This window comes from Nerophis lumbriciformis, linkage group LG34 (assembly GCF_033978685.3).
Source record: "Nerophis lumbriciformis linkage group LG34, RoL_Nlum_v2.1, whole genome shotgun sequence".
Classification (NCBI taxonomy): domain Eukaryota; kingdom Metazoa; phylum Chordata; class Actinopteri; order Syngnathiformes; family Syngnathidae; genus Nerophis; species Nerophis lumbriciformis.
The window spans coordinates 22,773,993-22,800,863 of NC_084581.2; the positions used below are offsets into that span (position 1 = coordinate 22,773,993).

The 26,871-nt window shown below is 40.2% G+C and overlaps 1 protein-coding gene across 1 annotated transcript in view; it reads right to left on the reverse strand.

Moving 5' to 3' along the window:
* Positions 1-26,871, reverse strand: part of LOC133576551 (steroid hormone receptor ERR2-like) — a 415,815-nt gene that overhangs the window by 26,810 nt on the left and 362,134 nt on the right. The gene's annotated exons all lie outside the window — the stretch shown is intronic.

Below are 26,871 nucleotides of genomic sequence, written 5' to 3' on the forward strand. Positions count from 1 at the left end.
ATGCAAAGCGAAAGCCATTTATCAACAACACCCAGAAACGCCACCGGCTTCGCTGGGCCCGAGCTCATCTAAGATGGACTGATGCAAAGTGGAAAAGTGGTCTGTGGTCTGACGAGTTCACATTTTGAATTGTTTTTGGAAAATGGACGTTGTGTCTGTCCTCCGGAACAAAGAGGAAAATAACTATTGACGCTGTTATAGACGCAAAGTTGAAAAGCCAGCATCTGTGATGGTATGGGGGTGTATTAGTGCCCAAGGCATGGGTAACTTACACATCTGTGAAGGCACCATTAATGCTGAAAGGTACATACAAGTTTTGGAGCAATGTATGTTGCCATCCGAGCAACGTTATCATGGACGCCCCTGCTTATTTCAGCAAGACAATGCCAAGCCACGTGTTACAACAGCGTGGCTTCGTAGTAAAAGAGTGCGGGTACTAGACTGGCCTGCCTGTAGTCCAGACCTGTCTTCTATTGAAAATGTGTGGCACAATATGAAGCCTAAAATACCACAACAGAGACCTGAACAACTTAAGCTGTACATCAAGCAAGAATGGGAAAGAATTCCACCTGAGAAGCTTAAAAAATGTGTCTCCTCAGTTCCCAAACGTTTACTGAGTGTTGTTAAAATGAAAGGCCATGTAACACAGTGGTAAAAATGCCCCTGTGCTAACTTTTTGTTGCTGCTATTAAATTTTAAGTTAATGATTATTTGCAAAAAAAAAAAAGCTTCTCAGTTTGAACATTAAATATCTTGTCTTTGCAGTCTATTCAATTGAATATAAGTTGAAAAGGATTTGCAAGTCATTGTATTCAGTTTTTATTTACGAATTACACAACTTCACTGGTTTTGGGTTTTGTACTTTCTCATGCATCCGGAACATTACGAAAGTTAAAAGCTGTTGGCGACCCATCTTGTCGCCTGTAGGACACCGTGCATCAAACGGTCCGACACCTGAAAAGGACCCGGACCACCACAATGGCCTTCACTCCTCCACGGTGATTGGGACAGAAAAGCGGACGTGAGTATTGACCACCAGACTTTCCTAAACGGGAGGTAATATGGACGGGAATTGTGCACCTAAAAGACGCTTCTTATCAAGCAAATGGAGAAACGACGAGCCTCACAGAATGGGAGCGCGTTCGGGGAGGTTGCCATTGATTAGTAGATTGTAATCAGTCCACCAAATGCGAAAGGGCATCGATCCCAGCCTCCGATCTGACAAACCGACAGCTGATGGAGGACATCCGGTACACGTTTAGCTGAGTGGGAGGAGGAGGACCGCAGGGAGGCGGGGGTCTGAGCGTTTTGGGACGACTGGGGGATCACAGGATGCAAACACTGTAGCGCGTGCATCAGGAATTCAACACTCTGGCCCCCAAAAGACACTTTTACAGCCAGGCTTACAAAGTATTTAGTGTGATCACATGAGATCAATGCGTGCTAAGCCCAAATGACTTCAAACAAGAGGACATTTATAATGCTAATTCAAGGCATCCTCATGAAACTTTTGAGTAAATTGTACACAATACTGAAAAGTATCCATCTGTAAGACAAAAAACTAGGAAAAAGAAAAGATTAAATGGTAGAAAGATGCAATAATGTTATTGGACAGCAACCATATTTTATTTACATACAGAATCAGTCATTTAAAGTACCAATGATAGTCACAGACACACACCATGTGTGGTGAAATTTGTCCTCTGCATTTTTTTTTTCATTTTTTTTTTTGTCCTGTCCAGCTTCTCAGGCAAATCATATAGTTGATGTAGATGCCCATGTCGGCTGTTCAGATTTACTTTACAAAAGAGAAGTGTAGGATACTTCTCTTGTTGCCTTATTTGTATTTGACTTTATTAAATGTATTTATATTATCATTTAGTGCAGCCGGGCCGGAGCAGGAGGGGATAGAAAGAGAAAAAAAAAGAAGACAGAGGGGGAAATTGTGGGGACAAGAGGGGGATTAGACAGAGAGACAAAAACAACAACAGCAAACAACAACAACAACAACAATAGAGCAACATCAGCAAATATGACATGTACAAATATGATGGTAAAAGTAATAGCAAATAAGCAGTTAGCGAAAAATAAAAAATAATACAGAAATGACAATGAGCATTATTACACTACAAATGGATCAATACAAATACCAATAGAAATAGCGCTATTGATAATGAACAATACCAATAATTTACCTTTATTATCAACAATACAGTTGTTTAAATGCAACAATACATATACGTAATGATAACTTGAGATACGAAAGAATGCAGAAAAATGGAGGGGGAGAAAGAGAAGCAACCTACATTAACCTTGTAGATTGTTATAGTCACAATAGGTTAAGCTTTGTCAGTGTGCCATGTGTTACACCCAGTTTACCCTAGGGCAACAACGTTAATATATGTTTGATGAAACGTGATTATGTGCATGAGTGTAAGTATGCATATGTACTTGTATATGTACAGAATGTGTATATGTGTTTGTACAATGAATGTATATGTACAGAATGTGTATATGTGTTTGTACAGTGAATGTATATGTACAGTATGTGTATGTGTATGTTTGTATATTGAATGTGCGTGTGGATGTACGAACATTAGGTAGGTAAATATGTACTGTATTTGTGTATGTATGTGGGAGCGTAGGTACCTATGTACGTATGTGAGCATATGTGAATTTGCATGTACAGTACATTCGACTCCCAGTGTGCGTGGGAGCCAGAGCACGGCCCCATCACCCCCGAGAGCCCAACCCACAAACAGGAGGCGTGGTGCCCAGGGAACCAGGGACCACCGCCCCCACGCAGCCAGGCCGGCCAGCGACAGGAACCCCAGAGACCGACCCACCGTACCGCCCACAAGGGCCAGCAGCAGGCCGCAGACAGACGCACCCGGCAGAGGACAGGGCACGAGAAAAGCAGGGGACAGCCAGACCCCAAGCCAGCGAGAGACCACACCCCACACGGGCAGAAAGGCGAGACGCCCCGCCCGAGGGACCCAGAGACTCCCCGCAACCGGACGGGAAGACCGCCCCCGCCCCACCGGCAACCGGGCCCCCACGAGCCCACCCCCCACCCCCGGAGAGCGCGGCGAGGCCAGCCCCCGGCCACCCCACCCAAACCGGCCGCCGCAGGACCACCCATCACCTTGTTCCACCCCCTGGGAGGTGAGGGGAGCAGTGAGCAGCAGCGGTGGCCGCGCCCGGGAATCATTTTAGGTGATTTAACGCCCAATTCCAACCCTTGATGCCGAGTGTCAAGCAGGGAGGTAATGGCTCCCATTTTTATAGTCTTTGGTATGACTCGGCCACAACCTATCGATCTCAGGGCGGACACTCTAACCACTAGGCCACTGAGCAGGTTTAAATGTTGTGATTTTAAATAGGGCTGTCAAATTTAATGCGTTACCACATGCGATTAATCACAAAGTTATTGCATTAAGCAGCTGAGATAGGCTCCAGCACCCCCCGTGACCCCAAAAGGGACAAGCGGTAGAAAAATGGATGGATGGAATCACAGATTAGGGCTGTGATTCACTTCATATTCTCTACTGCTTGCTAGTGTTACCATATATGAGTTATTGTGCAGAAATATGGGGAAATATCCATAAAAGTACACTTCATTCATTAACGGTGTTACAAAAAAAGATCAGTTAGAATAATACATAATGTTGGATATAGAGAACATACAAACCCTTTATTTATTAAATCGAATATACTGAAATTCCACGACATAGTGAATTTGCAAACAGCTAAAATTATACACAAAGCAAACTATAACCTGCTACCCAAGAATATACAACAATTCTTCTCAACAAAAGAGGAGAAATATAATCTTAGAGGAAAATCTCATTTAAAACATTTGTATGCACGTACAACACTTAAAACCTTTAGCATATCAGTATGTGGAATTAAATTAAGGAATGGATTAAGCAAAGGAATCAAACAATGTACTAATATGATCCACTTCAAGAAACTCTTCAAACTTAAAGTGTTTACAAAGTACAAAGAAGAAGAACCATGATAAACAATCTGAATTTATCTCATCCATCCATTCGTTTTGTAGATAATCTTACTCATCTCACCATATGAAATATTACTTACTTCACTAATTATTATTTATTTATTTTTAATGTTATTACTTATGGAGTATACTGTAGTGTGAATACATTGAGAACAGGAAGTCCAAAAAAGTATTAGCAACTGCTATGTAAAGGAAAATGGGTAGGATTAAATAAGATCTGCTTCTTCCTACTCCTTTTCGAACATGTTGAATAGAGAAACTGGAAATTATGATGTATCATGTTGTATGCATGCATGTTCCAAATAAACACAAACTCAACTCAACTCAGATTACTAACAATGTATTTTTGACCGCACATGCCTTTTTACCTCATCCGCAGATTATTACCTAATAAACCATGCGGGTTGTTATAAGTTCATTATTATTAGGTTTTTTAAAGTACATTTAAATTTAGCAAGCAAGTAAATCACAGCGTTTACTCATGATTGATCAAAATTCCCAAGTACTTTGTAGCACTTTGAGATCCCGTTTGATTAAAAGTGCATTAGAAATTAAATGTATTATTGTTATTTGTATTAAGTGTGTTTAATCTGATTTAAACAATTATTATTTGACAGCACTAATTTTAATACGATATTGTTTTTGTTCACATATAAAATACATTGATTTTGTACTTTTTTAATAACTGCAGTATATTTTGGTATTCAAATATTGTTTAGATTTTTATTTTTATTCTGAAAAACTGAATTTCTTTTTCCCTATAAAAAGAAAAACAACGTAGGAGGTACATGTTTTTTAATTGACAACAACATGCTTTGATTACATATAAATATAATAATTATTACATGACGTATCCTTTTTTTGTGTCCTATGTATTTTTTTGTAATGTAATCTTTTTTGGCAAAGAAATATTAAAAAAGATAATTTTTTTTTTTTAATTAGACAATTACGATACAGTGTTTTATCCAGAGCTGCAACTAACAATTGTTTTGATATTTGACGAGTCAGCAATTATTTCATTGATTAGTCAACAAATCAAACAATTATTGCATATGATATGCTGCACACATTTGAGTTTCACGTTAAGTCTGCAACTTGATTTTAACAAATTTGTTCAAACTATTAATATAGTATATAGTTATATTTATAGTTGTATACAGTTATAGTTATATTGTAACAAAATAAACATACATTACTGAGAAAAAACAATGTTTAAAACATTTGTTTAAAAACAAACCACAGTCAGACCAATGTGGTCTGTAGATTATGCAAGGCACTCGTCCCCACCAAGACCAGTAAAACCACACCACCTTAGCCACGCTCACCCTATACAGCTGTAACTTCTTGGCACTAAACCTGCAGAAAATAAAGCTGAACTACTTATTGTGTGCAAAGAGGAATGTGTCTGTGCAGAATAAGGCATGCAATCCATTTTCCGTCCGTCGACATTAATATTGCAGAATATATGCTAAACGTCAAAACGACCACAATTATGGGAGGAGAGGATGCAAATATAATTATTTACCACGCGTGATGTGATTCATCAACACTCATCACTGTTTTGGGAGCACTATTTTGCGTTTTATTTAGCACGTGTCAGAAGGACGTGCAAACTGACAGTTCCACGCACGGCTGCAGGATCAGTGCTCGCGCTGCACAGAGAATCCTCCGTCCTCCGTGCGTGTGTCAACATTTTGGACGGTCAGAAATAAAAAATATTAGACACATTGTGTATTAAGCAACATCCTTTTATAACTTTATAGCTGATAAAGAACTTAAGGGGCTGATTAAAACAAATTCAAATAATGCATTTTGGTCATTTAATTTTTTTTTTCATGATGTTTGTTTTCTTTACATATAGTATATATTATTAAACTATTTCTTTGTATGAAAAAAAATTATTAAATATGTATTTTTTGCGTCTTGAGCAGAGTACCGTATTTTTCGGACTATAAGTCACACTTAAAATCCTTTCATTTTATCACAAATAGACAGAGCGCCTTATAACCCGGTGTGCCTAATATACGGAATAATTCTGGTTGTGCTTACCGACCTCAAAGCAATTTTATTTGGTACATGGTGTGATGATGAGTGTGGCCAGTAGATGGCAGTCACACATAAGAGATATGTGTAGACTGCAATATTATGCCAGTAAACAACACCAAAACTTTAAATGTTCCATTGAAAATAAAGAACATTACAGACGGCGCTCAAAAATCTGTCCAAATGTTTTGGTACGATTTTGAAGCCGCACCGCTTGATGGATTGTTGGCCCATTACGGCTACTGTAGTCAGAGATACAAGTATTACTATGGTGTGTGTATAAGAACCGCAAAATGGCACCCATTAGCAGACAAGTTCCTGGGGGTGCAGATAACTGACAATATGACCTGGTCCCTACACACCCTCTTGTAAAAAGAGCTCAGCAGCGCATGCACTTTTTGCGTCGGATGAAAAGAGCACAGCTCCCTCCCCCCATTCTCACCACATTCTACACAGGCACTATAGAGAGCCTACTGACCAACAGCATCTCTTTCTGGACTGGAGCCTGCAGTGCCTCAGACTGGAAGTCTCTCCAGAGAGTGGTGAGGACGGCGGAAAAGATCATCAGGACTCCTCTTCCTCCTAACCAGGAGATCGCAAAAAGCCACTGCCTGACCAGGGCTCAGAAAATCTGCAGAGACTCCTCCCACCCCCACCAAGGACTGTTTTCACTGCTGGACTCTAGAAAGAGGTTCCGCAGCCTCCGAACCAGAACCTCCAGGTTCTGCAACAGCTTCTTCCCTCAGGGCGTAAGACTCTTGAACGCATCATAATTAAATTAAATTATCCTCTCAACTCCCCCCAAAATGGATTAACTTGCTGGAATAAAAAAGACAATACAACATACATCCATAAACGTGGACGCATGTGAAAAAGTGCAATATATTTATCTGTACAGTAATCTATTTATTTATTTATATATATTTATTTATTTTATATATTATTTATATATATTTATTATTTATATATGCACCTCATTGCTTTTTTATCCTGCACTACCATGAGCTTATGTAACGAAATTTCGTTCTTATCTGTGCTGTAAAGTTCAAATTTGAATGACAATAAAAAGGAAGTCTAAGTCTACAATATTATGCAAAATCAACTTTTCTTACCTTCTGGTACCGGCTGATTTGTATTTAAGATCTGCATATGTCTGGAAAATTTGCGCACATCCGCCACTATAGTCCGTGACGATGCCATAGTCGATAAGCTTCTTCTTATTCTATATCATCTTGTTATGGGACATTCATCCTTCGCTGTTGCCATTTCTAATATAAAGTAGTGTAAAGATCTTACTTATATCTCACTATGAAAGCGCTAAAAACTACCAGTGTAGTGAGTTTACATTATTCACCCACGGAACTTTAGTTATTAGAGAGTTCCGGTCGTACGTTTTTTCACGGGACACATTTCTGGCCTTGTTGTTGCACTAGTGAGCCACGGATGAGGAGATGCTGCTCCGTTATTGATTGAAGTAAAGTCTGAATGTCATTAAAACAGTTAGCTCCATCTTTTGACACTTCTTCCACTCCCGTCCTTGCACGCTACACCGCTACAACAAAGATGACGGGGAGAAGACGCTGTCGTAGGTGAGCCACGTAAATAAGACAGCCCACAAAACGGCGTATACTGAAGCGACTGTCAGAAAGCGGCTTGAAGATGATCTGTAAAACATTTTGATCAAAGAACCACCATTACATGTAATGTAGACCAGTGATTTTCAACCTTTTTTGTGTTGGCAAAATCCTGAGGCACACCATCAGCAGAAATCATTACACAACGAAACTCAGTTGACAGACAAAAGTCGTTGTCGCAATTGTTGGATATGAATTTAAACCATAACCAAGCATGCATCAATATAGCTCTTGTCTCAAAGTAGGTGTACTGTCACCACCTGTCACATCACCCCCTGACTTATTTGGAGTTTTTTTGCTGTTTTCCTGTGTGTAGTGTTTTAGTTCTTGTCTTGCGCTCCAATTTTGGTGGCTTTTTCTCTTTTTTTGGTATTTTCCTGTAGCAGTTTCATGTCTTCCTTTGAGTGATATTTCCCGCATCTACTTTGTTTTAGCAATCAAGAATATTTCAGTTCTTTTTATCCTGCTTTGCGTGGACATTGTTGATCGTCATGTCATGTTCGGATGTACATTGCGGACGCCATCTTTGCTCCACAGTAAGTCTTTGCTGTCGTCCAGGTTTCTGTTTTTGTTTACTTTGTAGCCAGTTCAGTTTTAGTCTCGTTCTGCAAAACCTTCCCTAAGCTTCAATGCCCTTTCGTAGGGGCATTCACCTTTTGTTTATTTTTGGTTTAAGCATTAGAAACCTTTTTACCTGCACACTGCCTCCCGCTGTTTCCGACATCTACAAAGCAATTAGCTACCTGCTGCCACCTACTGATATGGAAGAGTATTACAGGGTTACTCTGCCAAGCGCTAGACAGCACCGACACTCAACAACAACACATCATTTGCAGACTATAATTACTGGTTTGCAAAAAATATTTTTTTACCCCAAATAGGTGACATTAGATAATCTCCCACGGCACACCAGACTGTATCTCACGGCACACAAGTGTGCCGCGGCACAGTGGTTGAAAATCTCTGATGTAGACCACAAGGAAGTGTTTTACATTTAGACAAAAAAAAATCATAATATGACCCCTTTAATGGGCCCTATAATCCGGTGCGCGTTTTGTGCGAAAAATAGACCCCTGCGCCTTATGGTCCAGAAAATACGGTAAGTGCAGTGCCTCTCTCAAATGAGCGCACCTAAAGCTGTAAAAAAAAAAAAAAAAGTGGTGTCAACGTAGATGACACCACTTTTCTAAAATGCCCATAAAAAGTAGTTCATGTCTCCTGCTTATGTGAAAACATAGCAAAATGCTGCAAATAGGAGCATGATAACATGAATGTACAGTAAATGAGTGTCTCCATGGTGATGCCCCATATAGTACACACAAAATCTTCTTTTGAATAAGGCGTCCGCACCACTTTTCAATTGCACACACAATATTAGTAAATCGCACGCAACACGCCCACTAATAGTACACGTTATTTTATAGATTGCACACGGATTAGCCCGTGATGTTTGGATCTTAGTAAATCAGGCCTTTAAAGTGCAAGATGTCCAGTAAACATAACAAGTAGTTTTATCAGTACTGTTAGTGTTATTTAGTGGCAATTATATACCTCAAGGTATAAAAGTGTCAAAATGAACATTCCTGTCAGGCAATCGAAAATGTTTTTGGTTGATTTATTCTTATAATCAACGTCGATTATGTCGACTTATCGGTGCAGCCCTCGTTTTACCAACATATAAAATATAGTAATTTGGCATTTACAAACAAAATAACAAATACAACTAAATATACATTTTTATTTTGTCACACTTCATTGATTGATTTTTGAAATTGCGATGATCATGATTCTTTGCTGATTGGCTGGGAAAAAACCACATGAGGTACCGTATTTTTTGGAGTATAAGTCGCACCGGAGTATAAGTCGCACCTGCTGAAAATGCATAATAAAGAAGGAAAAAAACATATATAAGTCGCACTGGAGCCCGGCCAAACTATGAAAAAAACTGCGACTTATAGTCCGAAAAATATGGTAAGAGTACCCCTAAAAAGGCAGCATTCTTTGAAAAATAATACAATAGACCAGGACTATTCAACAAAGCTTTTCATTTGGCCCGGCGAACATCGCCCAAATAGGCTTGATGAAACCATTCAATCTAGGGTTGATCAGGTGTGCAGTACTCTCGCCACCCCGCAGGGGGAACAGCGAGGCATATGTGTCACAGTGAAGCAGCAATGGGGGTGAGTAGAAGAAGACTACTCATTCAACCCTGGAAAAAAAATCTAAATACATTTAGGCGACATCATACGCAAATACGGTGTTAGCTTTCATTGCTATGCTGATGACACCCAACTCTACATGCCCCTAAAGCTGACCAACACGCCGGATTGTAGTCAGCTGGAGGCGTGTCTTAATGAAATTAAACAATGGATGTCCGCTAACTTCTTGCAACTCAACGCCAAGAAAACGGAAATGCTGATTATCGGTCCTGCTAAACACCGACATTTATTTAATAATACCACCTTAACATTTGACAACCAAACAATTACACAAGGCGAATCAGTAAAGAATCTGGGTATTATCTTCCACCCAACTCTCTCGTTTGAATCACACATTAAGAGTGTTACTAAAACAGCCTTCTTTCATCTCCGTAATATCGCTAAAATTTGTTCTATTTTATCCACTAGCGACGCTGAGATCATTATTCATGCGTTCGTTACGTCTCGTCTCGACTATTGTAACGTATTATTTTCGGGGCTCCCTATGTCTAGCATTAAAAAATTACAGTTGGTACAAAATGCGGCTGCTAGACTTTTGACAAGAACAAGAAAGTTTGATCATATTACGCCTATACTGGCTCACCTGCACTGGCTTCCTGTGCACTTAAGATGTGACTTTAAGGTTTTACTACTTACGTATAAAATACTGCACGGTCTAGCTCTGTCCTATCTTGTCGATTGCATTGTACCATATGTCCCGGCAAGAAATCTGCGTTCAAAGAACTCCGGCTTATTAGTGATTCCCAGAGCCCAAAAAAAGTCTGCGGGCTATAGAGCGTTTTCTATTCGGGCTCCAGTACTATGGAATGCCCTCCCGGTAACAATTAGAGATGCTACCTCAGTAGAAGCATTTAAGTCCCATCTTAAAACTCATTTGTATACTCTAGCCTTTAAATAGCCCCCCTGTTAGACCAGTTGATCTGCCGTTTCTTTTCTTTTCTCCTCTGCTCCCCTTTTCCTTGAGGGGCGGGGGTGCACAGGTCCGGTGGCCATGGATGAAGTGCTGGCTGTCCAGAGTCGGGACCCGGGGTGGACCGCTCGCCTGTGCATCGGCAGGGAACATCTCTGCGCTGCTGACCCGTCTCCGCTCGGGATGGTGTCCTGCTGGCCCCACTATGGACTGGACTCTTACTATTATGTTGGATCCACTATGGACTGGACTCTCACAATATTATGTCAGACCCACTCGACATCCATTGCTTTCGGTCTCCCCTAGAGGGGGGGGGTTACCCACATATGCGGTCCTCTCCAAGGTTTCTCATAGTCATTCACATCGACGTCCCACTGGGGTGAGTTTTTCCTTGCCCGTATGTGGGCTTTGTACCGAGGATGTCGTTGTGGCTTGTGCAGCCCTTTGAGACACTTGTGATTTAGGGCTATATAAATAAAGATTGATTGATTGATTGATTGATTTAAAAAAAAAAAAAAAGACTTTTAAACAAAGATTGAATGTTCTACCCCAAACAAGTCATTGTTTTTCTGGCGGATCTTTAAAAGACGAACACATTGATCCAGACAAACAGCAACGATGGTAGAAACCCCAGCGTGTAAGTTTCATCACCAAACTTGGTGAAACATTTGTAAGTAGATATAATTTGTGCTTAAATATATTTAGTTTGTTTTGTATTGAAATTGCTGACTTGTATTCATGGTTGTGTTGTTTCTTTGTCTGAGAGTAACTGTTGATCATCTAGTGCTAAATTTGACCAGTAGAGGGCGACAATGCTTAATTTGCCGATATTATCGGCCGATAAATGCGTTAAAATGTAATATCGGAAATTATCGGTATCGTTTTTTTTTTATTATCGGTATCTTTTTTTAAATTTTTATTTATTTTTTTATTTTTATTAAATCAACATAAAAAACACAAGATACACTTACAATTAGTACACCAACCCAAAAAACCTTCCTCCCCCATTTACACTCATTCACACTCATTCACACAAAAGGGTTGTTTCTTTCTGTTATTAATATTCTGGTTCCTACATTATATATCAATATATATCAATACAGTCTGCAAGGGATACAGTCCGTAAGCACACATGATTGTGCGTGCTGCTGGTCCACTAATAGTACTAACCTTTAACAGTTCATTTTACTCATTTTCATTAATTACTAGTTTATATGTAACTGTTTTTATATTGTTTTACTTTCTTTTTTATTCAAGAAAATGTTTTTAATTTATTTAACTTCCATCCATCCATCCATTTTCTACCGCTTATTCCCTTCGGGGTCGCGGGGGGCACTGGAGCCTATCTCAGCTACAATCGGGCGGAAGGCGGGGTACACCCTGGACAAGTCGCCACCTCATCGCAGGGCCAACACAGATAGACAGACAGCATTCACACTCACATTCACACACACTTATTTTATTTTATTAATTTTTAAAAAAAGTACCTTATCTTCACCATACCTTGTTGTCCAAATTAGGCATAATAATGTGTTAATTCCACGACTGTATATATCGGTTGATATTGGTATCGGTTGATATCGGTATCGGTAATTAAAGAGTTGGACAATATCGGGGTATCGGCAAAAAGCCATTATCGGACATCCCTAGTCACAATGTGTAATTTTTATATTTGTAAAACATTTGTAGTTAATTGTGTGAATATATTAACACTAAACCTTCTATTTTATTTATGTAAAGTACACAATGGACATTATTTATGTAAAATACACAATGGTTGTTATACTTTTGTGATGTTCATTTTATGTTTATATTTTAAGTCTTACAAATAAAAATGAAGGAAGAAGTGTAAAGAAATAAAATTAAGGAAGGAAAATAATTCAAAAGAAAGAACATCAATCCTCAACAAAAACTGGAGCTTCTGTTTCTTCATGCTTTTAACAAGCTGCACACACTGGGAACGAGTAGCGAGGCCAGAATAATGCATTTCTTGACAGTGCAGTGTGAAAGTCAATGGACCTCATTCAGCAACCGTTCTTAAAAAACAAATTTTGTTCTTAGGGCCACTTACGAAGTTTTTAAGGAGATTTTTGTATTCACCAATGTTTTCTTCGCTGGGATTTGTTCGTAGGTAAGAACAAAATCTACGAGTGCTCCAGAGCACTCTTAGGGTGGCCTATTTGTTCTTAAGTGTGACAAGTTCCCTTACTTCTATTGTCTAATGTTAAAATAATATCACAGATAGATAGGTAGAGATAGATACTGTAGACGTTGCTCTCTAGTGGGTTCTTCAGATCACCACAGACAGCCAGGAATTCAGGTTATAACACTGTTTTATTTTTCCATTGGTCCAAAGTCTTTTGCTTTTCAGCCCAGTGTCTCTCAGCAGCACCTCCAACTAAAACAACCCGTTTCCTCACGGCTGCTGCTAATAATGCGACAGGTGATTAGATAACAAGGCCCACCTGGGCCATCTACGCACCTGTCGCTGTCTTCGAGGCCGGTCCTGACACACCCCATTCCGCGGCAGGCCCGCAGGCCACGCCCCCCTCCACATATACATACACATATATATATATATATATATATATATATATATATATTTATATATATATATAGATAGATAGATAGATATCTCTATATCTCTATATCTATCCATCTATCTGTCTATATATCTATATTTGTGTACATTAGTTCTCTTCTAATGTACACAAATATAGATGGATAGAGATAGAGATAGAGATAGAGATAGATAAGACAGACAGACAGACATAGCAAAATGGGCAATATATAGACATTTCAAAATACCGTGTGCGTGCGTCGCACACACGCACGCACGCACGCTGCAAGATGCCGCAGGTCTTGCCCTGGGGTGGGAACGCATATTTCTCGACCATTTGGACCTATTTGCCCGAAGTGACAAATATTTATTGGAACGTTTTAGGCAGTCCGCCCCTTTCTTAAACTTACGTTTTGACATTATATATTTCCCCCGCAGGATAATACGAATCTGTAATCTGTTTGTGTTTTCTTTCTTTTCCGCCGGAATTGTGCCCTTATATGGAGAATCAAGGGCGTTTAACCTATGCAAAGTACAGAATTAAGGGTGTTTACATATGCATATTGGGGAAATAAGGGCGTGTTTATGTGCAAATTATGATAGACATGCACGGGCTAATCATTTGGCATTCAGCAACTTAAGAACAGCAGGTGGGAACAATTTGGCCATTTAAGAACGCGTCATGAATTTGAAGGGACTCCTCCTAGGAAATCACTTAGGAAGAAAGATAAGAGGAAAAGTTAGGAACTTATTGCTGAATGGGGCCCAATGTGTTTACTTTGCAATTAAATAAACGCGGTCTCAAAGAAATATAACCTGCGGAGGCGCTCTCTGACATCCACATTTTTTATGTCCGGCCCCTGATCTTTTGGGCTCTTGAAACTGCGGCCCTCTTCATTATGTCGTTGAATAGCCCTGCAATAGATGCCGGCATTCGACTCACTTGTGTACTTGTGTAACACTACACATGTATCTGTCTTTTGTGTGTCCAAATGGGATCAGTAATTGAAGGTCTATTGGGCACAATGAACTGACTGTCAGTGAAGCATGGAAGTGAGGCGACTAAAACAGACAGCAGTTCACTCTCTATTCATTTGCCATCATTACAGGCCTCCTAAGAGCCCTAATGGGCCTAATAAAAAGACAGAGGCAATAATGAGACGAGAGGGCCTGGGGATGTGGCGGAGGAAGTCGGCGAAAAGATACTGCTACTGGGAGTCGAATTAAAAGAGAAACAATAGAGGAAGGCAAAGATCTGCTTTTCAATTTGGGCCAAATATTTGAAAATCCTATAAAATATAATAAAACATGCACCTGATGAATGAATGGTATTGAAGGACTTGATGCACAGTAATGTCTCATATTAGCTCGTTGTTAAGGCCATTAGTCCATCGGGATAGGAGTGTAATGGTGGGAGTGCACCTCTTTTGTCTTAATCGTGACTTGGTGACACGCCGACCTCCCCTATGGATGAAATGTCCCCAAAGGGTCGGTGACGTGGCCCCTTTAAGAGCTGGAACAATAACTTACACATCACCAATGTCGGGGTCTTTAGAAATACTGAAACAGGAATAGAAAAATGAAAACAAACACAATTGGATAAAATGATGATTAAACAAGTCCCAGCAGGAGAAAATCTGCACAAGTTTTGCTTTTTCTTTAGCTTTTTATTTCCCGTACAATAATAATAAACCAGTGAAGTTGGCACGTTGTGTAAATCGTAAATAAAAACCGAACACAATGATTTGCAAATCCTTTTCAACTTATATTCAATTATATAGACTGCAAAGACAAGATATTTATCGTTCGAACTGGAAAACTTTGTTATTTTTTGCAAATATTACCGTATTTTCCGCACTATAAGGCGCACCTAAAAACCACAAATTTTCTCAAAAGCTGACAGTGCGCCTTATAACCCGGTGCGCTTTATTACGTTTCATTTTCATAAAGTTTCGATCTCGCAACTTCGGTAAACAGCCGCCATCTTTTTTCCCGGTAGAACAGGAAGCGCTTCTTCTTCTACGCAAGCAACCGCCAAGGAAAGCACCCGCCCCCATAGAACAGGAAGCGCTTCTTCTTCTACTGTAAGCAACCACCCGCCCCCGGAAGAAGAAGAAAAAACACGCGGATATCACCGTACGTTTCATTTCCTGTTTACATCTGTAAAGACCACAAAATGGCTCCTACTAAGCGACAAGGATCCGGTTCATAAAAAGACGCAATCTCTCCATCCGCACACGGATTACTACCGTATTTCACAGCAACTGATATTCCTGTGAACCGCACTGTGGAACGGGAGCACGTACGGTGAATATTCGCACCACAGGGAATGAGAAGTCATCCTTCACTGTGGTTCTAGCTTGCCATGCTAACTTCCACCCATGGTGATATTCAAAAGGAAGACCTTGCCAAAAGAGACCTTTCCAGCCGGCGTCATCATAAAAGCTAACTCGAAGGGATGGATGGATGAAGAAAAGATGAGCGAGTGGTTAAGGGAAGTTTACGCGAAGAGGCCGGGTGGCTTTTTTCACGCAGCTCCGTCCATGTTGATATACGACTCTATGCGCGCCCACATCACAGATGGTGTCAAAAAACAAGTGAAGCACACAAATACAACACTCGCCGTCATTCCGGGTGGATTAACCAAAGAACTCCAACCGCTGGATATTGGTGTCAACAGGGCATTCAAATCACGACTGCGAACGGCGTGGGAACAATGGATGACCGAAGGCGAACACACCTTCACTAAGACGGGCAAACAGCGCCGGACGACATACGCCAACATTTGCCAGTGGATCGTAAATGCCTGGGCAGATATTTCGGTCACAACTGTGGTCCGAGCTTTCCGGAAGGCAGGATTCACAGAACTACTGGACAACAACAGCGACACTGACTCCGATGACTTCGACGAGACGGAACCGGCCATTTTGGATCCCACGCTTGCGCAACTTTTCAATTCGGACACCGAAGACGAAGAATTCGAAGGATTTACGAATGAAGAATAACTTCAGAAGGTGAGCGCTATGTTTATTTTGTGTGTTGTGACATTAACGTTCGAGCAACATTATGTTACTATTGCTCTACACCATTTTGAATTTTACTATGTTTGTGATTGCACATTTGCGTACATTTTGGGACAGAGTTGTTAGAACGCTGGTTTTCAATATATTATTAAAGTTTGACTGAACTATCTGACTGTTTTTTTGACATTCCCTTTAGCGCAGCGTAGGCGCGGCTTATAATCCGGGGCGGCTTATTGGTGGACAAAGTTATGAAATATGTAATTCATTGAAGGTGCGGCTAATAATCCGGTGCGCCTTATAGTGCGGAAAATACGGTAGCTCATTTGGAATTTGATGCCTGCAATGTGTTTCAAAAAAGCTGGCACAAGTGTCAAAAAAGACTGATAAAGTGGAGGAATGCTCATCAAACACTTATTTGGAACATCCCACAGGTGAACAGGCTAATTGGGAACAGGTGGGTGCCATGATTGGGTATAAAAGCAGCTTCCATGAAATGCTCAGTCATTCACAAACAAGGATGGGGCGAGTGTCACCACTTTGTGAACAAATGCGTGAGCAAATTGTCAAACAGTTTAAGAACAACATGTCTCCCATAGAAAATGTGTAGCGCATTATGAAGCCTAAAATATCACAACGGAGACCCCGGACTGTTGAACAACTTAAGCTGTACATCAAGCAAGAATGGGAAAGAATTCCACCTGAAAAGCTTCAAAAATTGATCTCCTCAGTTCCCAAACGTTTACTGAGTGTTGTTAAAAGGAAAGGCCATGTAACACAGTGGTAAAAATACCCCTGTGCCAACTTTTTTGCAATGTGTTGCTGGCATTAAATTCTAAGTAAATGATTATTTTCCAAAAAAAAAAAAAAGTTTCTCAGTTCGAACATTAAGTATCTTGTCTTTGCAGCATACTTGCCAACCCTCCCGAATTTTCCAGGAGACTCCCGAATTTCAGTGCCTCTCCCGTAAATCTCCCGAATTTCTCCCGATTTCCAGCCGGACTTAAGGCACGCCCCCTCCAGGCCCGTGTGGACCTGAGTGAGGACAGCCTGTCGTCACGTCTGCTTTTCCTTCATACAAACAACGTGCCGGCCCAGTCAAGTTATAACATCTACGCTTTTGGCGAGTGCACAACTGCACACACAACAAGAAGGAGATGAAGCAGAAGAACGAAGAAGACATAGTCATGGCGACGACGAGTGACAGAGAATAGAAGGAGGATGAACAATTTAACCCTAAACTCACTCCTTTCCTGCAAATGAAATTTCACAGATGCTGCCTGTGCCCTGCGATGAGGTGGCGACTTGTCCAGGGTGTACCCCGCCTTCCGCCCGATTGTAGCTGAGATAGGCTCCAGCGCCCCCCGCGACCCCGAAGGGAATAAGCGGTAGAAAATGGATGGATGGATGGAGATGCTGCCTGTAATAGAGTGATCGAAGTTGTTTGTTGCCATCTCCTGGTGAATGTTGGGTATAGTGTTCTGTGGTTACTTTTTGGTTGGCCAACGGTTTACGTTGTATTGTGCACCCTGACGGCAAGTGTGGGAGTCGGTTCTGAAGTATGAAGTAAAGAGACGTAACTTCATCACCTCGCCTGGTTATTGACTCCAACCCAGAATATTACACTGCCCATACCTATGCTCCTTCAAAGGCTGTGCTACTGGCTGCAAAGCATTGCACTTTCAAATACAACAATGAGTAGAGTGCTATGTGTGTATATGTGTAAATGAATGAACACTGAAATTCAAGTATTTATCTTATTTATATGTATGTATATAAATATAATATAATACATATATATACATGTATATATATATATATAGCTAGAATTCACTGAAAGTCAAGTATTTATTTTATTAATGTATGTATATATACATTATATAAGAAATACTTGAATTTCAGTGAATTCTAGCTATAAATATACTCCTCCCCCCTTAACCCCGACCCCGCCCACCTAAAATCCCCCCCAATCTCCGGAATTCGGAGGTCTCAAGGTTGGCAAGTATGCTTTGCAGTCTATTCAATTGAATATAAGTTGAAAAGGATTTGCAAATCATTGTATTGTGTTTTTATTGACCATTTACAGAATGTGCCAACTTGACTGGTTTGGGGTTTTGTACATGTCAATGTCTCACAGGCATAAAGTCAACATGTGCAAAATCTCAGCAAATTAAATAAATCTTTACACCTCTGAGATAGTAAAATAAAACACGTGTGAGGTCAACATATCATTAGACTTTACAGAACATCATACAACCACTCTGGTTCAGCTCGCATCAAAGAACTGTTTGCTTTTTATTTGGCAATGTTTTTACCCCTGAAATCGTACAAAACCCAAAACCAGTGAAGTTGGCCCGTTGTGTAATTCGTAAATAAAAACAGAGTAAAATGATTTGCAAATCCTTTTCAATTTATATTCAATTGAATAGACTGCAAAGACAAGATACTTAATGTTCAAATGATGAGCTCGGGCCCAGCGAAGCTGGCGGCGTTTCTGGGTGTTGTTGATAAATGGCTTTCGCTTTGCATAGTAGAGTTTTAACTTGCACTTACAGATGCAGCGACGACCTGTAGTTACTGACACTGGTTTTCTGAAGTGTTCCTGAGCCCATGTGGTGATATCCTTTACACACTGATGTCGCTTTTTGATGCAGTACCGCCAGAGGGATCCAAGGTCACGGGCATTGCCGCTTACATGCAGTGATTTCTCCAGGTTCTCTGAACCTTTTGATGATATTACAGACTGTCGAAGGTGAAATCCCTAAATTCCTTACAATAGCTCATTGAGAAATGTTGTTCTTAAACTGTTGGACAATTTGCTCACGCATTTGTTGACAAAGTGGTGACCCTCGCCCCATCCTTGTTTGTGAATGACTGAACATTTCATGGAAGCTGCTTTTATACCCAATCATGGCACCCACCTGTTCCCAATTAGCCTGTTCACCTGTGGGATGTTGCCAATAAGTGTTTGATCTTGTCTGCACAAGGTGCAATTCGCGTAGTTTTCACCCTTTTTTTTTAAATTAAAGAAAAAACGTATTTTTTATCACTGCACCCGTAACCCGGAATAGGTTGATGAAAACCGTACGAATTACGGGAAAACCGGAGTAGTTGGCAGGTGCCTCACTAATGCCTTGCATCGTCTATATTAGATATACCGGGCGGATGGCGGGCGGATGCAGTTCTGATCAAATGTTAGATCGGGTGGATTGCGGATGGTTGACGACTTTCTGATGCGGTTGCGGATGAAATATTTGCCTATCCGCGCATCTCTAGTATGTATGTGTATATATATATATATATATATATATATATATATATATACATACAGTATAGGCCAAAAGTTTGGACACACCTTCTCATTCAATGCGTTTTCTTTATTTCCATGACTATTTACATTGTAGATTGTCACTGAAGGCATCAAAACTATGACACCTGTGAAGTGAACACCATTTCTTGAAGCTCATCGAGAGAATGCCAAGAGTGTGCAAAACAGTAACCAGAGTAAAAGGTGGCTATTTTGAAAAACTAGAATATAAAACATGTTTTCAGTTATTTCACCTTTTTTTGTTAAGTACATAACTCTACATGTGTTCATTCGTAGTTTTGATGCCTTCAGTGACAATCTACAATGTAAATAGTCATGAAAATAAAGATAACGGATTGAATGAGAAGGTGTGTCCAAACTTTTGGCCTGTACTGTATATAAAAAGAATATATACAGTATATATATATTAGGGCCATCAACGATCAAAATGAATCGTGATTAATCGCAAATAGGTGTAATTTTTCATCATTAATAAGTGTACTCTAGACAGATAATTTTCTGGGGGGGTTGGGGGGGGCTTCATATTGCTGCATGACATTGTTTTAACCTTCTCTATTAATTAATAAAATGTAATATTAAGGTTGCTGATCATTCTGTAATTGAGGACTCCACCAGAACATGTAATAAAACAATGTACACAATATTTCAGCCAGCCAGAACAACTGATGTATTTTAGCTGCAAATATCACAGAATAACATAACAAAACATCTCTGACAAAGCATGATCGTAATGTACAACATTTTTCAGGACATTGTCAGGGTTTCCCATAAATTGCCAAAATACCTGTGGCGGTGGGGCCGTGGTTAGGGGGTGTGGTCGATATGACGTCGTCACATTATTTAGACTTAGACTTCCTTTTTATTGTCATTCAAATTTGAACTTTACAGCACAGATAAGAACAAAATTTCGTTACATAAGCTCATGGTAGTGCAGGATAAAATTTGCTATGATACATGCATTCTTTAAAAAGAGATGGAAATATACATTTAAAACAAATCTGTTTTAATATACCGGTAGTATTAGCATATACATTTTTCTGACTTAATATAGTTTTTTTCTATTTTTAAATTGTTGCTGCTTATTGTACAATGTACTTTGTTGAGAATTTTTATTTATTTTTTATTTTACAGATTTCTCTAATCCTTTTAGTCACTCTTTCTTTATTAAAAACAATTGGCAACAAATCTAGCATATATTTTTGGGTGGAAGGCGGGGTACACCCTGGATAAGTCGCCACCTCATCGCAAAGGTGTTTTGGTGTCATTTAAAATATTTTTTAATGACGTTATTTTTTTCCACATAGAATATATATAACTAACGTACACTATATTGCCAAAAGTATTTGGCCACCTGCCTTGACTCACATATGAACTTGAAGTGCCATCCCAACCTAACTCATAGGGTTCAATATGATGTCGGTCCACCTTTTGCAACTATTACAGCTTCAACTCTTCTGGGAAGGCTGTCCACAAGGTTGCGGAATGTGTTTATAGGAATTTTCAACCATTCTTCCAAAAGCGCATTGGTGAGGTCACACACTGATGTTGGTCGAGAAGGCCACGCTCTCAGTCTCCGTTCATCCCAAAGGTGTTCTATCGGGTTCAGGTCAGGACTCTGTGCAGGCCAGTCAAGTTCATCCACACCAGACTATGTCATCCATGTCTTTATGGGCCTTGCTGTGTGCACTGGTACACAGTCATGTTGGAGGAAGAAGGGGCCCACTCCAAACTGTTCCCACAAGGGTGGGAGCATGGAATTGTCCAACATGTTTTGATATCCTGGAGCATTCAAAGTTCCTTTCACTGGAACTAAGGGGCCAAACCCAACTCCTAAAAAACAACTCCACATCATAATTCCTCCTCCACCAAATTTCACACTCGGCACAATGCAGTCCGAAATGTAGCGTTCTCCTGGCAACCTCCAAACCCAGACTTGTCCATCAGATTGCCAGATGGAAAAGTGTGATTCATCACTCCAGTGAAGGCGTCTCCACTGCTCTAGAGTCCAGTGGTGATGTGGTTTACACCACTGTATCCGACTCTTTGCATTGGACTCGGTGATGTATGGCTTAGATGCAGCTGCTCGGCCATGGAAACTGTACGTGGGCTAATTCGAAAGGTCACATGAAGTTTGGAGCTCTGTAGCAACTGGCTATGCAGAAAGTATTTGCACTATGCGCTGACCCCTCTCTGTCAGTTTACGTGGCATACCACTTGGTGGCTGAGTTGCTGTTGTTCCCAAACTCTTCACTTTTCTTATAATAAAGCCGACAGTTGACTTTGGAATATTTAGGAGCGAGGACATTTCACGACTGGATTTGTTGCACAGGTGGCATCCTATGACAGTTCCACGCTGGAAATCACTGAGCTCCTGAGAGCGGCCCATTCTTTCACAAATGTTTGGAGAAACAGTCTCCATGCCTAAGTGCTTGATTTTATACACCTGTGGTCGGGCCAAGTGATTAGGACACCCGATTCTGATCGTTTGGATGGGTGGCCAAATACTTTTGGCAATATAATGTACAGGTAAAAGCCAGTGAATTAGAATATTTTGAAAAACTTGATTTATTTCAGTAATTGCATTCAAAAGGTGTAACTTGTACATTATATTTATTCATTGCACACAGACTGATGCATTCAAATGTTTATTTCATTTAATTTTGATGATTTGAAGTGGCAACAAATGAAAATCCAAAATTCCGTGTGTCACAAAATTAGAATATTACTCAAGGCTAATACAAAAAAGGGATTTTTAGAAATGTTGGCCAACTGAAAAGTATGAAAATGAAAAATATGAGCATGTACAATACTCAATACTTGGTTGGAGCTCCTTTTGCCTCAATTACTGCGTTAATGCGGCGTGGCATGGAGTCGATGAGTTTCTGGCACTGCTCAGGTGTTATGAGAGCCCAGGTTGCTCTGATAGTGGCCTTCAACTCTTCTGCGTTTTTGGGTCTGGCATTCTGCATCTTCCTTTTCACAATACCCCACAGATTTTCTATGGGGCTAAGGTCAGGGGAGTTGGCGGGCCAATTTAGAAGAGAAATACCATGGTCCGTAAACCAGGCACGGGTAGATTTTGCGCTGTGTGCAGGCGCCAAGTCCTGTTGGAACTTGAAATCTCCATCTCCATAGAGCAGGTCAGCAGCAGGAAGCATGAAGTGCTCTAAAACTTGCTGGTAGGCGGCTGCGTTGACCCTGGATCTCAGGAAACAGAGTGGACCGACACCAGCAGATGACATGGCACCCCAAACCATCACTGATGGTGGAAACTTTACACTAGACTTCAGGCAACGTGGATCCTGTGCCTCTCCTGTCTTCCTCCAGACTCTGGGACCTCGATTTCCAAAGGAAATGCAAAATTTGCATGGTTGGGTGATGGTTTGGGGTGCCATGTCATCTGCTGGTGTCGGTCCACTCTGTTTCCTGAGATCCAGGGTCAACGCAGCCTTCTACCAGCAAGTTTTAGAGCACTTCATGCTTCCTGCTGCTGACCTGCTCTATGGAGATGGAGATTTCAAGTTCCAACAGGACTTGGCGCCTGCACACAGCGCAAAATCTACCCGTGCCTGGTTTACGGACCATGGTATTTCTGTTCTAAATTGGCCCGCCAACTCCCCTGACCTTAGCCCCATAGAAAATCTGTGGGGTATTGTGAAAAGGAAGATGCAGAATGCCAGACCCAAAAACGCAGAAGAGTTGAAGGCCACTATCAGAGCAACCTGGGCTCTCATAACACCTGAGCAGTGCCAGAAACTCATCGACTCCATGCCACGCCGCATTAACGCAGTAATTGAGGCAAAAGGAGCTCCAACCAAGTATTGAGTATTGTACATGCTCATATTTTTCATTTTCATACTTTTCAGTTGGCCAACATTTCTAAAAATCCCTTTTTTGTATTAGCCTTAAGTAATATTCTAATTTTGTGACACACGGAATTTTGGATTTTCATTTGTTGCCACTTCAAATCATCAAAATTAAATGAAATAAACATTTGAATGCATCAGTCTGTGTGCAATGAATAAATATAATGTACAAGTTACACCTTTTGAATGCAATTACTGAAATAAATCAAGTTTTTCAAAATATTCTAATTTACTGGCTTTTACCTGTATATATACAGTACAGGCCAAGAGTTTGGACACACCTTCTCCTCATTCAATGTGTTTACTTTATTTTCATGACTATTTACATTGTGGATTGTCACATCAAAACTATGAATGAACACATGTGGATTTATGTACTTAACAAAAAAAAAGGTGAAATAACTGAAAACATGTTTTATATTTTAGTTTTCTCAAACTAGAGTAGAGGTAGTCACCTGAAATGGTTTTCAGTTCACAGGTGTGCTTAAAAGCTCATCGAGAGAATGCCAAGAGTGTGCAAAGCAGTAATCGGAGCAAAGGGTGACAATCTGCAATGTAAATAGTCTAGAAAATAAAGAAAACCCATTGAATGAGGAGAAAGTGAGTCCAAATTTCGGCCTGTAGTATATATATATATATATATATATACATAGAGCTTTGATGTAGCATGCTACTTTTTGCCGCTTCCCTTGTATATATATATACACTTAATTGGGAAATATTAAACGTTAAAAGTATATAAAACAAACCTTTAATGAAGTGATCACTGCAAAACTCAAAGGTCCACCCGAAAGCCCCCCCAACTAATGAGCTGATTGGCTGTAATTGATTGGATCAATGAGCCGCATCTGCTCGGAGTCCTACATATTTTTACAAAAAAAACACAATTTTGAAGCATTTGTTTCAACTGATGAACATTCGCATTACAGAGTCTTATTTAAATAATTTGTCAGCATGAACATTTTCATGTGTATGTATACATATATATATATATATATATATATATATATATATATATATATATATATATATATATATATATATATGTCTTAATAAGGTTATCCAAAAAATAGTGCTCGATACCGTAGTAGAGCGCAATATATGTATGTGTGGGAAAAAAAATCACAAGACTATTTCATCTCTACAGGCCTGTTTCATGAGGGGGGTACCCTCAATCGTCAGGAGATTTTAATGGGAGCATTTGCATACCATGGTTTATATAGGGCACAGAGTGGGTGGGTACAGGCTGGCCTAGGGGCGTGGTGATTGGTTCATGTGTTACCTAGGAGGTGTTTCCGTCTATGGCGGCATGTTGTTACAATTTCGCTGCGCTTGTTGAGGGATGACAGGTCTGGACGGTAGATAATAAACAGTTTCTCTTTCAAGCATAGGTTGCATCTTTTATTACCACTATTGTAAGGTGTGCTGGATGCAAGAATTTGCCATGTTATTGAATATTCAACATTATTGTCTTTGAGGTCCCAAATGTGTTTGCTGAGTTCTGTGGTATTTCGCAGGTTTTTGTTCCTGAAAGAAGCCTTGTGGTTGTTCCATCTGGTTTTGAATTCACCCTCGGTTAATCCTACATATGTGTCGGATGTGTTAATGTCCTTGCGTATTACCTTAGATTGGTAGACAACTGATGTTTGTAAGCATCCCCCGTTGAGGGGGCAATCAGGTTTCTTTCGACAGTTACATGCTTTGTTGGTTTTGGAGTCGTTCTGACTGGGGGTCGACGGCTCATTTGCAATTGTTTTGTTGTGGTTTGAGATGATTTGTCGTATATTGTTCATGCAGCTGTAGCTCAATTTAATGTTGTTCTTGTTGAATACTTTTCTTAGGTTGTTGTCTTTGGGAAAGTGTTTGTCAATCAGGTTGAGGAATTTGTGTCCACTGTTCGTTGAGACGTTTTTGCTGTATGGGGGGTTGTACCAGATGATGCCGTTTCGTTTTCTGTTCTTTTTTGGCTGGTTTCCTGGCGTGGGTTCATAGGTGAGGGTGAAATTGTATCCGCTTTCATCAAGGGCTTTTTGGTACGGGGGGGTTGCTTGGTCAAATTCAGCTTTGCTAGATGACAGCATCGATAGCCTTTTATTGATTCCGGTAGGTATTCTTTTCGTGGTGGTGGGTGGATGGTTGCTGTCATGGTGCACGTATTGGAGTGTTGTGTTGGGTTTCGTGAATGGTTGGTAGCTGTTATTTCTCAGGTTGAAAGTGACGTCAAGAAAGTTGACGGTTTGCTTGTTGGCTTCAATCGTGATCCGTAGGCCGTTCTCTTTGAAAATTTGGCATATGTGCTTCTTGGTATTCTCGCTGCTCCTTGGCGAGGCGCGACACACTGCCAGTCCGTCATCACGGTAAATACCAAGGTTCAGATTGAGGCTAGCGAGCTGGGAGAGGAGGAAACTCCCAACGAGTTCACACGTTTCTGCTCCGTCAAAACTTCGTATGCGAATGCTCCCATTAAAATCTCCTGACGATTGAGGGTACCCCCCTCATGAAACAGGCCTGTAGAGATGAAATAGTCTTGTGATTTTTTTTTCCCACACATACATATATATATATATATATATATATATATATATATATATATATATATATATCCATCCATCCATTTTTTACCGCTTATTCCCTTTGGGGTCGCGGGGGGCGCTGGAGCCTATCTCAGCTACAATCGGGCGGAAGGCGGGGTACACCCTGGACAAGTCGCCACCTCATCGCAGGGCCAACACAGATAAACAGACAACATTCACACTCACATCCACACACTAGGGCCAATTTATATATATATATATATATATATATATATATATATATATATATATATATATATATATATATATATATATTTACACTTAAAATTAGATGTATTTTGATGCAAAACAAGCCTTTGTCATTTGCCAGAAGCCAATTAAAATTGTCAATATCAAAAGTAGAGATGTCCGATAATGGCTTTTTTGCCGATATCCGATATTGTCCAACTCTTAATTACCGATTCCGATATCAACCGATACCGATATATATAGTCGCGGAATTAACACATTATTATGTCTAATTTTGTTGTGATGGTCCGCTGGATGCATTAAACAATGCAACTTTACCATGAATTGATTAACGTGTACCCCGACTTAAACAAGTTGAACAACTTATTGGGGTGTTACCATTTAGTGGTCAATTATACGGAATATGTACTATATTGTGCAATCTACTAACACAAGTTTCAATCAATCAATCAAAAACAAGATTCTCCAAAATAAGAGAACAACTTCA